This window comes from Apteryx rowi, unplaced genomic scaffold (genome assembly GCF_003343035.1).
Source record: "Apteryx rowi isolate R43461 unplaced genomic scaffold, aptRow1 scaffold_139, whole genome shotgun sequence".
In the NCBI taxonomy this organism is placed as follows: Eukaryota; Metazoa; Chordata; class Aves; order Apterygiformes; family Apterygidae; genus Apteryx; species Apteryx rowi.
In genome coordinates this window covers 547006-560993 of record NW_020447630.1, presented here as the reverse complement: position 1 = coordinate 560993, position 13988 = coordinate 547006, and the positions used below count along the sequence as shown (strand labels likewise).

Sequence of the window (13988 nt, the reverse complement as noted above, 5' to 3'; positions counted from 1 at the left end):
AACTACAGTGTTATATAAGATAGCAAACCCCTCAAGATGACCATATGCATTTCTTTTACATCATGCTACAGAATTACAAGGTAATTCCTCTCATCTTATTCCAGTCATGTCAAGTACATGACACAGGAGACAAAAAGTGAGAGAAAAAATCCATGTGAATAACTTCACATAATCTTTCCTGTGGGGTGAAAATGGGGGAATCTCATATGATTAAAACTAATCATATTGTATGACAAAACTCATGAAAAGTGCCAAAACACTACAGAAAGGAAGGAAAGGCAAAATCGTGAACAGACTATGTGAGGACTCCTCAGATACTTAGAGAACACAGCACAGAATCTGTTCATACATCAGTTTTCACGTGCAGTTACCTCTGGGGTAGAATACAGTAGGTTTTAATAGCACAGAGAAATACTGCATGCTTGCTTTGGGATAGAAAGGAAAGAATACCACCAAGGCTGTATAATGTACCCACACAAAGAGCAGAAAATAGTGCCACAACTGTATGTTTACTACTGTATGAACTTGCTTCCTTACCACTGGCAGGAGTAGTTTTCAAGCTGTTAAATTTTTCTTGCTTTCAGTGGGAAGTCTCCTAAAGAAACAGCATTTGCGAGTATAGAAAAATAGCGTTCCAATAAATGGAAAAATGATGGGTCCCAGACCAAAAAGATATAGCTAAAGTAGTAAATAAATATCCAGTAAATTGAAGTACACAACACTAAGGAGTTAGAATTACTTAAAAAGCCCAAAGATTAGAAAGTAATGCAATGCATAATTCAAGAATCACAACCAGTATCTTTGCCTACTTCAGTTTAAACTAAAAGCAGGCATGCTGACATCTCCCATCCACATTCTGAAGATAAGAGCAAAAAGCTTTATCTGCTCTAGCCATATCGCTCATTATGATTTTGTACCAACCCTTCGCTAGTTTCCTTCACTAGCCCCCTCCTAAAATTGATACTGTCTTCCAGACACTAACTTCACCTTTCCCTTTATCGAATCTCTCCCAAAGGGCTATCCAATCACTAGTGTTCCACCAATGAAACTAAACAGAAACTTATCCTGTCTCTCTTCTGATGGCTTGGCTTTAAAAAAAATCTAGTTGACTTCGACATCCTAAAATGTAAATGTAAAGTCTCATATTCAGAGTGTGAAATTAAAAATTCCCAGCCTGGAGCGCTAAAAAATGCCAGGTGCATAGCAGATGAATTGCAAAAGTAGAAAGTTATTTCATCTAGACTAGAGGGAATATTCCAACCAATTACGATAAGCTGCAGCATCTAAATATAAATATGCCTTTAAGAGAGAAGCACATTTAAGCCCTACTACTTAAATAACCTGTACATACTGATGCTAGTTTAGCAAGGCAGAAGTTTCTACTGGAGCTTAAAGCATGCTTTGACAAAGTCCCAGCCCAACGTAAATGTTGCTTCTAAAGGCAACATAGACAATAATCTATTGAAATCGAAGGATCATTTCTTCACTGGACTCAGAGGTGACTCCTTAGTTCCATAGTGCACAACTGGTAAACAAGGAACAGGTCAAGCCAGGAAAAAGATGCTGGGACTCCAGACAATGCAGTGCTTTGTGCAGTCTGTTCCCAAATATGCCACTCCCAGCCAGGAAACTGGAAATGCTCTGAAACGAAAATAGCCACCAAAAAAGACACAAGGCAAATGAAATATTCATATCTGTGAACAAAACAAACCCCCTTCACTCTGAAGCATATGCTTATGCCCAGAGTAAGGAATAGCGGGATGAGGACAGAAAAAAAAAGAAAGGTTCCTACTCTGTTATAAAATTTAATTTAAAAAACTGGCATCTCTTATCACTGTCAAACTGCACCAAACTCTAGCACTATACAAATAATAAATATCTATGGCTTGGCCAGTCATATTCTGTGCTGCATCCTACAAGAAATACAGCCTTAGTCTATCTTTCTGCCTTGAGCTCTGGCATCAGCAGCATAAGTAAGAACAATTCAAGGGCTGCACTGTATTAAATCCTGGATTAGAAGCAGTACCCCTGCATGTACATAGCCTGATGAAGTGGCCCAGGACACTTGAAGCTGTAATTATAGAAGTGATAATAGCTCCTGGGCTACTCCACAGAACAGCATAGAACAACTCAGATGAACAGGGCTGCAGTGGCTGCTCCCTGCTCCGGCTCCCACGTGCTCTCCCCTTCCCAAACTCATCCTGTGGGGAATTGAGGGAAGAGTCTCTAAATGTCCCCGCATAGAGGGGATTACACTGGGGACACCATTCTGTTCCCATCTCTTCTTTGTAAATGCTGATCCCTGAAATGAGCTAGAGGATGGAGGAACTCTGCATCCAGGCACCTAACGCACCCTGCGGTGCCAGTCCCCTTGCTGCTCATGCTGGCTGCACACCAGGACAAGGCGTCCATGCGCACTGCCTGCACTGCCTGGCCCCTTTGGCAGGGAAGGCACGACAGGGGGCCGACGGGGGCTGCAGAGCTCCTTGGCAGGCTCCAGCTCTGACTGACCCCCAGAGCGGGACCGCCAGGGCGTCGGGGAGCACACAGACCCCACCACATACACTGCTGCTAAGCTCTGCCAGGCTAGACAAGATGGGGCCCAAACAACTTGCAGCCCTGCCAGACAGCATCAAAGAACAGGCATTTCAGAGGAAGGTGAACAAGGAGCCTTTGGTTCACACCACTTTGGATTTCATCAGCTTTCATCAGTGTATAGTTTAAAACCGATTTTTACCGCTCTTGTACTCTTGCTTACTTCTCACCTTTGTTATCTAGATCTTAATTCCATCAAGTTCAATGAAACCTTCACCACTAAACTCAACAGGTCCACTCTCATAACCACCACCACACTTCCAGTTGTGAAGTGGTGTATACTGGCTTTGTATTTGATCTTGGCCCCTCTCATGCCTCATCTTAGCAGTTATAACAACCTGGTGCTCAGAACTAATGACTTCCCTATTTAGTTCAGGTTATAGATGTTTGCCTTTTTCAAGCTGATCTCCTCCCACAACTGCCTGCCTTTCCACAGGCAGCCTAAGTGATTTAGAAAAGCAGCAGGGGAGCTGTACTTTATGAGAACTGCATTGTTTTCATTTAGCCATAGAGATAGCTAGACCAGAGGCACACGGAGATCAAGCAACATGCATAAAGTAACAATAATCAAAGTTCAAGATTCAGTCCCAGATCTGTACCCCAAGATAAGGTAGAACAGAGAAATGAAAAGCAGGATTTGCAAAAATACTCAGCATGGGGAAAATTTTGCTCCATCTCCTGGTGATGAGTCACATGAACGCTGGGGAGAAAAAAAAAGAGAGCTAATAAAACAGAGGTAAAACTCTTGCTGTCTTTTTAGCAGAAGAGAAGATAAGCATGAACATCTCTGAGCATCTCCCCCTCTGCCAGTAGAAAAAAAGCACTGGAAAAGCTTTCATGTACTAAATGAGCTCGTTCTTAATAAACAGCTATGATGGTTGCTCACCATATTAAGCTTGACTCCTGTTTATTCTTTTAGCACTAGAAAATGAAAATGACCATCTGATCAGATTGTCAGACCCAGTGAACCAAGGCGATAAGAGACAAAAACCTCAAACAGACTTGATTTTGCCTGCCCTGCTTGTCTGCTGTCACCCTGAGTAACCTCAAGAGCTGTGTGCCTGATGCGTGCTGTAAGCTGATCGCCCCCACAGGGATGCACTTGGGCTGCCGGCCACAGAAGCCTCATGCCTGCTCTTCCAGTGCAGCGCTGGCCTCGGGGAGCCCTCCCAGCACAGTGCCTGCACCAGAGGAGAGCATCAGCATGTAAAGGGGTCACTGAAGAGACACCAGAGCAGCTTTTCCCTTCCAGCCAAACCTCCTGTCACATCTCAGTCAGTGAAACTGTGTCATGCTTCCAAGTGCAGCTGAGGAAAGCAGGACTGATCAAACAGAGGAATAAACCAGCTGAAACACGGTGGGCTTAATTCTGACCTTGCCCACATGCAGCAGCAACTCCAACATCACACCACCGTCGGGTTTGTTTAAGCAGCATTGCCAGACCCTGCCAAAGAAAGTAACGCAGAAAAACAGCGATGCTGTGCTCTGTGTCCACACAGCAGCCCTGCTGCAGCAAAAATGCCCATCCAAGGGAGTCTCAAGCATCTACTTGGGAGCTTTGTTTTCTTCTGCTGAGCTGGATGGATTTCATAGATCACAGAGGCATTAATGAGCTCCGTTAGGCAATTCCAAAACACATGGCATAAAGCTTGTAAGCCTACTGGGCAACTTCTTCTGCAGGGCCAGGAAAGACCTGGGGGAAGTAGATACCTCAGCAACCAACTTCTGAGGAGAGGAAATCTGATTCAGGCACCGTGATGAATGCTGAAAATTCCTTCCTTTCTACATTGTTACCCTCAGGGAGAGATACACACCTGGCTTTCTTCAGAAGGGATAAACTGAGGGTGGATGTGGGGGATGGTTTGCATTGGGTTAGTTTGTGTGCGTTGCTGCAGAAACTTGAAACTTGCTTGGTGAATTGTATTCCCTAATCAAGTTATGTGTTGTCTAATGCTCGCATTGGCCCACAACCTTAGCAGTGATGTAGGAAAGCTGTGGGGCATTTTTACACTTTCCCCTGCATATGGCCATATGGTTGATCTGGTGCCTAGAAAAACTCTGAGAAGCCTCCAAGAGATTGTGCTGGAGGTGGAGTTTGGAGGATCCCTGCTGTAACTCCTCACTTTCCGCTCCTCACCCTCCTTGTGTGAAGGGTACACAAGGAACTAGGTAGCATGTGCAAGCACAGCTGCCACACCACTCCTGAGGGTCCTTCCATGCAAGTGGGACTAGCGATTGGCCCTAAAGACCAGTTTGACTCAGTGCTGTATCCACAAGGTGGCACAAAGCAGGCTTTGATTTCTTTGCTTGCAGGGTCTGTTGCCATGTACTTCTTGAGTTCTTTTCTTGTTAGGCTCTGTAGGGCCTTACACTGGGGTCTTGAGGGCTCAGATTTACAAACACCCAACCATTTTCAAGGGCATTCATGCAGACCCAGGGGAGCTGTGCCCTACAGGTAGATTCATTACATTACTGTTCTTTGTCACTGTTAACCAGGCTCCACCGGAGACAGGTTTTGTCAGATACAGATATCAATATTTGTGTACTGGGGAGCCTGAATTCTGCACCTGCCAGAATGTTGTGGTGTCCTCCGACCTTGTCAAGGCATCTGTGAAGGAATCACAATCTTCTTTTGCAGCAGGTCCATAAAAAGGATGACAAGAAGTAGTAGAGGCAATAGGAGAATCACATGGCTTGAAAGGAACTGGGCAGAGCTACACAAGCTTGTCTGCTCCATGACACCATGCCTCATAAAGCACATATGACTGGTTCCCAGACGGACTGAGGTAGAAGCCAGTAGAACAGCCATAGCATTTAATTTTTGGCAACAAACAGTGCTGCCTAAGTCAGAAGCATTAGGCTCTCTGGCTAGTCAGAGGAGATCCCTCCAGAAGCAATTCTGAGTGTTTTATATAGTGAGAAGCCTTTTAATATAACCTAGCATTGTGGCTTTTGTAGCTAGAGTCACAGAAACTGGCTTCACTAATTACTAAGGAAAAACACCTGCAATTTCTGATCTTCACATGTTCCAGCTGCATTCTGTTCCCATCTCGTCTGAACCCACTTGCCTGTACCTCGGTTACAAGATATGCTACCATTCACTCAACAGTGAACAGGAAATTCAAAAACCAAACAGCAATGAAATACCACCCTAACATAATTCTCATTACCAAAATTTCTGTGATAACACACATAACAGGAGTTGTTGCCTTGCTCACTGGAAAAATAGGTCACACATCAGACCACAATACAAGGGTATCAGTGAAGAGCTCAGGGTACAGGGCAGAAAATACTGAGAATCAGGCCAAGCCTGATGTTTTCCTGTCTTGCATTACTGTAAGAAAAGCAACAGTGAAAGAGAAATGCAGAGTCAGAGAAGGGGAAATCCTCTTGAGATCTACCAAGTATTGGGGTTTGACATAACAAAATGTGTATGTGTCCTCATCAGGTGTGTCCCACCTCATCGAGTGTGTGATCTGATGAGAAGGTATACACATATTTGTAGATCACAAAGCAAGCTATGATGATGTATCAGTCCACGGTGTGTTAAAGAGGTTGCAGCTCTCATTTAAAGGCAGTAGAATAAGGTTACTTATAAATGATTTGAGTGGGAATCTAATTTGCATCCAGAGCATTTCTGTCAATAAAAATGAACCATTCCAGAGTACTGTCTCTCATCAGTTCCTTTTGCTCCTGGTTGTTAGCAAGTACCATGTTCTCTGCAATGAATTAGTACGGAAGCTCCACCAAACACATTTTGGTTTAACCTGGCCAGGGCCCAGAAGGGACCAACTTTCTGCTGGATCCCAGGGTAGGATTTAGTCTGCTTGACTGAGACACCTAAATTTTAAGTACCTAGCAAAGCAGTCTTCCTAAAATGAACACCTATATTCCCTGCATAGACAGTGACAATACACAGTTATTTTTGAGGCTTTGAAAGGGAAACCATGCCTGCCTAAGATTAGCCATCTAGACAGAATCCAGTACTCCCCAATGTTTCGATTTGGCTAATTTGGTCATTAAGCCAAATGGGTCCAGATTTAGAGGATGACTTTTATTTCTGGCTAGTGGTAGAGCAAAACAATACAGAACTGTCCCAGAACTGATTACCCTGTTTTGCACTGCAATGCAACGTCGGATATCTCTAAAGCAATTCAAAAGCAAATGCAGCCCCACTTTCTTGGATACAGAGAACCCTTTAGCTACAGAATTGCTCTGTGGCTGCTGTGTCAGTGCAGGCGGGAATGGATTGCAGAAGGCATTGCCAAGTGCTTTGAACACTTCAGCAATACAAACTGTTCGTAATAATAGGCAGATTCACCTTTCTAACTCAACGGCCTGGGAACCACGAAGATTTCTCTGTATACCTCTCTGACCAACACAGATACATGACTAGTCTTGTAGGGAAGAGTCTCAGCAATTACTCCATTTACTGTTCAAGCACATTAGAGCTACATTTCATTTTCTTTTCTTTTTCAAAGAACATAAATTTACTCCCACCCATTCTCAGAGGAACCAGCATGGCAGGTTCAGGTTATCTCTCTTCTCACAGAACTACCTCAAGGCTTGTGTGGCTGCTTCAGGAAAAAGGCGCCAGGGCTAGACCAAGGTCACACTGCTTCTCACCCAGTAAGGGAAAAAGAAGTGGAAAAGGGATTGAGGAGAGTTAATCTTGCCGTTCCTTTACCATTAGCTGTGGGAGAGAAAAGGAGTGTTGCTGCTGGAAGCAGGAAGCTCTGTACACTCCAACCCTTCTCTAGGCAGAAGCAGCACCACCAGCCCAGCTTCCCGATGATCTGGGATAGACAAAAATGAGGCCATGCCAATTTGCTACCTGGAGCCATTGCTTTCTTCCCCTTTTGCTACAGCTAGCTCTGTTTTCTCATACACCCTGGTCAGTGATGCAGATAGTGCTATCAAGTATGAAGTTCCAGTGCTGTAGCACTTCTTCACCTGACTTAATTCTGTCAGTGTGTATGCACTGAGCCACAGGCTGAAACATCAAAAATCCTCACTCTCCTTTCTGGCTGATTTCCACCCACCTTGTGGAAATCCACCTGCCTTGTGCTTTCCACCTGCCTATACAAAACCAGTGTAAATACAAATCAGGATGGTACTAAACAAAGAGGCCTGTCAACAAAGGGTCAAATTCAGCAGATGCTTTCTGCTCACTTTAATGGCTTCCCACTGACTAAAGCCATTGAGTGGGAAGGATTTTGTTGTACTTGTTCCTTTGACCAATTAATGTTAATACAATGGCTTTCAAAAGAAGGCAGACAGGACCTCAGGGAGGCAACTAAATGCAAACTCCTTTGAGCATGGACACTACTGCAATTGCAGCCCTTAATAAAATGCTAGGTATATTCAAAGTGTTGTAAGTAATTAGTATTTTCCCCACTGACAATTGCCTGAGAATAAGTATAATAATGAACTTTGTTCCTGGTAAAGAGTTGAAAAGCATTTCAGAAGTTTATAACTATGTAGTCAGGCAGACAGAAATGAAAAAAGTTCTCAAGGCTGAAAATCTATATATCCTAATATTCTATTTCCATGTCTGGATCCAGTACTCTCTTGGGTATTGCAAACAGCCAGCATAAACTCTAACATCAGCAATGCACCAAGACAGGGGTTCCAAATCCTTCATATGGTTTGTGATCCTTTTTATCTAGGTGTCCAAAAGGACTTCAGAGGAAGGTTATTTCCTATGCAGCATTTGCAGACAAGTCCATGAAACATTTGACTGGAAAACAATTTGTCTGCCCTACTCGCAGCTGATCAATTGCAACCTGTAGTGGAGTTACATCTCCACAGACAGAACTACTCACATTCACAAAAAGGCTTAAGTTTCACGTTCTGTCAAATGGACAGCCTGAGCTTTTAATAGGAAATAAGCTACAAATGCCCTCAGTGATAATCTAATCTATTGATTTTTTCCTTCTACATTTTCTCATATAATATAACATTATACTCAGATAGTTTCTGCTTGATTCTCATTAGTTCTCAATATTCCTACTACGCATACATACACACACACACTCTGAACAATAAATTCCTTCAAAGTGCTGAAAAGAATGTTTTGTGATTTTCACACTTTTGTATACATCAGGAGATGATGAATTTTCCAAGGAATTTAGTACATATTTCCAAGGTGTTTGTCTATGTAGAGATATGGTCCTTGCATGAATGAACTTACAATCCAACAGCTGCATTTTGTGCTCCTTATTCTTTTAAGCAGTCCTTGTCCATAGAATTAACTTCTTTTGGCCAAGTTCTTATCTACAGCAGTATGAAAACAGAGCAGATTCACTGAAGTGAAAAGAGCTATTGCAGATTTACTTTGATGTAAAATACACTTTGAATCACCAGTTTCTCTTGAGCTAATTCACAAGCAAAGCCCGCTCATGTCCACAAGACCCCCAAGACAATACATTAAACTATTATTGGACAAGTGGCAACAACAAACACTGCGGCAGGAAAATATTTGCTAGGAAGAGAGGACACAGCCATAGCAACAAGAGTTTATAGATGTTTTGCTAGGTAATGACAACCTTTTGAAGGTTCTGGCAGATTTACTTTAATTGTCTGAGGAGATGATCGGGGCTTCATGGAAGAAATGTTTTATGGGATTTAAAGACATGAGGAAGGAGATTCCTGGAAACTGCGACACAGTGAAAGCAGATGTGAAGAAAGAAGGGGAAGAAATAGTTGAGTGTTTTTAACACACTAGAGAAGAGAAAAGCAAAAAGGAGCAAGGGCACAGGGCTTTGTGGATATGGGTCGTGCAGGACCAGCAAAAGGAGGACAAAGGAGCAAATTCTGAATCCTGATCTCCCAGCTGTCAGAAAGTCTCCCAGCACTTTTTATGGCCTATGGTATTTCCCTTAATAGCCCCCAGCACAGGGATATTTTGGAATCCTGAAGGGGTGGATATAGGAGTGGCAAAAGTACAGAGCTCTCCCTTTTGTCTGGGCTGTCTGTGAGCAGCTGGGCCAGCTTGTTGTGACCCGGAACAACACAGAAGGGCATGAAGTGACATGCTCCGGCTAGTGACTGAGCCAAATTCTGCTACTACAGTCAGGGTAATTTGATCAAATTCAGTTCAAGCATTCCTAAATTTATATCCCTTGTTCTTATTTTTTAAAAACAAGATTTCAAAATTCCCAGTGAAAACTCTGGAAATATCAGAGGGACATCCCAAAGATCAAACCCAGGCCGTGTCCTAAGGCAAGACTGGAAAGGAGGAGTTCATTCATATCTGAGCAACCTACCACAAAATGCTCTACCTCATGGCCACTCTGATAAAATGGAAAGAAGTTGGCCGGACAGTGTCATTAATATGCATTTTGTATTCATGAAAGGGTCTACCTAAGGACAGATAGAAATAGCAGAGACCAAAGAGAAGGGCAAAAATTGTACGTGCTGTTTGTAATATTTTTTTGAAAGGTAAAATCAGCATAATTACCTGTAAATCAGCAGAGCAAATACCAACCTTTTCATTTAGAATATATATTTTATGTATCTGTGTATGCATACAAGCATGTATTTATATAGGTAAACATATAAATATATCTATACACATATACACACACATGCATATATATGTATACCCACTTATACAGAGATATTGTGTTTGTTCTCTCTGGTACAGTGAACTACTAGAGGCAGCAAGACTAACTTCCATCTCCAGTGAGGTGACTGGATGCAAAGTCCTGCAGCATAAATGTAACATACTTTGAACCCAGTGTTGGCTGGAACAGAAATCTGAAGATCTCCTTAAAGTAGTCGATACAGAACAGCCTCTCATACACTGCTCACCACACTCCAGTGACAACTTGCCAACTACTGGAGTCCAGCAAGCAGCGTGGAATGGCAGAACTTCCTGCCACACAAACAGCCATTTATCAGACTATTCTCTGAAACAAAGTATTTTCTGTTTTCCCCCAAACTGTTAGAGCTCCCTTCCTAGTAGGATTCCTCAGAGAGTAGTCTCATTAACATAGAGCCATACTGTCAACAATTACTATAAGAAAAAAGGAGAGGCCTGTGGTTACACAGGACAGTCCTCGTGGCCACAGTCATACTTCCTCCATCCGGAACCTATCAGGCTGTTTCACTGTTAGAGAGTACCCCTGCAAGAAAACATAAGCCTATGCAAACTTTCTTGTTTCCCAGGAGGCTGTTAATTCTGAAAGAGCAGGAGGTTTTTCTGTTGTGGCATTTCTTTGAAAACATACCTGACATTTATATTAATTCTTCCTCCTCAGACTGCAATGTAAACTCCCATCCTTAACTCTTACCGCGGGTTTTAGCCTTCGAGCTTACCCAGCCTTGCACGATACAGAGCTGGAGCAAAGTGAAAGGAAGTTCTGCAAAGCAACAGGAAAGCTATCACATCTTTGTGGAGTCAGCTTCTTGCTTATCTGTGCTCCAGCTCCCAAGAGAACAGGGTAAGCAAAAGTCAATAATCAGCGGGGGTGAGGAAGAAGACACACTGCCAGAGTGGTCAGGACTTTGCCTTGGGGAAGTCCTCCAGGAGCTCGTCCAGGGTCTTGAGTAGCCTTTCAACTTAGTGTGCAGTCTGTGACACTGTCACTCACAACTCAGGAGCAGCACCACTGCCTTCACAAGCCAAAGAATATGGTTTTCAATCACATGCATCAGCCTGCCTGTGACTTCAAAATGAACTATTTCTGCTCATCAAGTCAGGGTCTCTTCATTGCCCTTAAGTCTTTTTGGTATTATTCACACAACTGAAAAGGAGAGAGCACTCCTAGCAATACAGGCTTAGGACTTTCTGCGATTTTCCTATCCAGAGTATAAGCTTTTGACCGTATTCTCACATGTATAATGCATACCTGCAATGAGATTAACTTGCAAAGTTCACACCAAAGTCCCTTTGCTTCCTCTTTCCTGTTTTACTGTCTGTGCTACTTTCTTCAAAGAACACTCTTCACCTTGTAATACACAATCTAGTCTCTCAGTTACTGCAGCTAGCTCCAAGGTAAAACCAAACTCCTCTGAAAAGACAAACACTACTTTACTAAAAACACACAATGAGAACAGAAGGCTAAATCCTGCAATACTACAACTCTTGCTGATGTACTTTTGAGCACCTTCACCTGTTTAGAGAATTGAAAGGCCAGTATTGGAAGCTGTGAGTAATCAGCAGCCCATTAAAGGAGCTGAGCAACCTGAAGTCAGTCTCGTGGGGTATATGCAGAAGTATCCCCTTCACTCTGCAGGTTTGCAGTGTCTAATCCATTCCCCCCCACCCCCCGCCTGTCCTCTAGGCCTCTGCCAGAGGAACTGCACCACTCTGGCACTTGCTTGAAGATCCAGAGACAGAACCAGTTGCATCCCTCCAGAGGACAGCATCCTTAACATTAATACCTCCTTTCCTGTCTTCCCTGTTATTGTTCTTCTGTTGGGGCTCATACAGAACATCATCTTTATTTAGAGCCAAATTTGACAGGTAAAGGAGGTATAAAACACAGCCAAAGATGGGAGAACAAACATCGAGAACTTCTTTTTCCTAAAACCAACATTCTGTCCCAGTAAATGGTGACATTTCTATGTCACCATTGATATGGTGGATATGATCCACCATCCACCATCCATATGGTGATATGATATTAGAAAAAACCTGTCTTTAAATTCTGCAGCTGGATATTCTGCTACTTATTCTGTAGGATTCTTTCACCTACCATACAGAAATACTATTTCATGGCAAATCCTAGAGGATTTTTCTGTATGAAGTTACACACATAAATTCTGGTCTCATGATATTCTCAAGCAACCTACACAGTCTGAGCCACTTTCTCTGGAGAACAACAAATCAGTGCCCACTGAAACACAATCTTTTGGTTCCACTGTCCACAAGCAAAGACAACTGTCTGCAATACAACAAAGGGAACCCTTGGCAGAAAATCAGATTTCTGGGTAGCAACAAACATGACTCACTGCTAAGGATTATAAGAAACAAAGCCACAGGCTGCTGGACACCAATTCATTTACAAAAATCCAGTACAACTCCAAATGCATAGTGGAAAATTGGACTACCTCAATTTCTACAGAGGCATCAATCATTCTCTCACATATTGCTTATGTACACGCAACTCAGATAACTTTGCCCTTTTCTTCAGCTTTATCCTATTCCTATCCCATTTCTGTTACCAGTTTTGTTATTACTTTGATACCTTTGACCTGCCTGTTCTTGCCCAAAACAGCTCAGTTCCGAGCTTTGAATCATTTTCATGCAGATATTAGCTTGCTTGAATCTCACTCATCTCTTAACCGTAGACTATACCCTGCCCCCCTCCCTCTCCCTGGTTATTCAGTTAAGCACAGCTTTAACTTATATCATTTGAGTAGCTTTTAATGGGTAAGTGTTAATGGGCCATGGTTAGCTGAACTGGGCAACCCCTTCTGTGATGTTTTTACTCTCACCACTGATCACGCCTTTTCTATTCGATTCTTTATACAACATGTCACTTACTACTAGACAATTACTGGCAACAGGACACCAGATTGCTTTTAACAGCTATCTCTGTGAAAAATGTGAAATATCATTCATGCTCAACCAGTGAATGGGTTTCTGGATTGGGAAAGAGGAGGGGAGTTGTTACAAATTTATGGAATTAAATTCTCATCTCATTGACAGAAATCTTCTTAGTGATTATAAATGTGTGTGACTGGCTGGCCCATATTACAGCACCCTATTCTAATTTTAATGTAATTTTTCATTAAATTAATCATATCTTTGATACCTCTGTCCTGGTAGGATGATGAACTGTTTCATTTGTTAAGTCCTAATTACTGTGGGCTGGATTACACAGAACTGGAAGATTTTCCTAGGCCATTAGTTATCTCTGCAAACAAAAGTGTCCTGAAAATGCTCTAAGCAATATTTTAATAGCTTTTGTATGAAACAAATGGATATTAAAAGTAGGACCTTAATGTCTGTTTATACAATGGCTAATGCAATTGAGCAGCAGGGATCACATATTGCTCCCAGCTTCCAGGGCTGCAGTCATTCCACCTTGCCTACACAAAATGCCCAATATGCCACTGATTTCCCCACTGATGGAGGCAGACTGCACAGGTTTCTCTCTCCTGAAACCATTGCACCCTGGACTGTGAGTCTTGTATCGTACTGTATCAGTATTTGAACAAAAAATGTCCCAGGAATAACCAAGTATTACAATGATACTGGTCGGGAATTCAGTAGGTTGTACCTCTTTCCTGCAAGTCAATACTATGCTAAAGAAGATGCAGCAGAGCTGCAGTTGCAGAGGTGAGAAAATCAAAGATGTTAGTACCTGTGCTCATTAAAGGTCCCATATCTTTCCCATATCTTTATCTCACAGAAGTATGAGGAAGGCCCTAATGTAATT

At 42.6% G+C, this 13988-nt stretch overlaps 1 protein-coding gene across 1 annotated transcript in view; it reads right to left on the bottom strand.

Annotated features, from left to right (window-relative positions):
• FAM169A (family with sequence similarity 169 member A) overlaps positions 1-10883 on the bottom strand; it is a 77843-nt gene extending 66960 nt beyond the window's left edge. The window contains exon 1 of the mRNA XM_026057398.1: positions 10830-10883. The gene's annotated coding sequence lies outside the window, so the exon portion shown is untranslated. The remainder of the gene's footprint in view (positions 1-10829) is intronic.
• Between the last annotated feature and the right edge of the window lie 3105 nt (positions 10884-13988).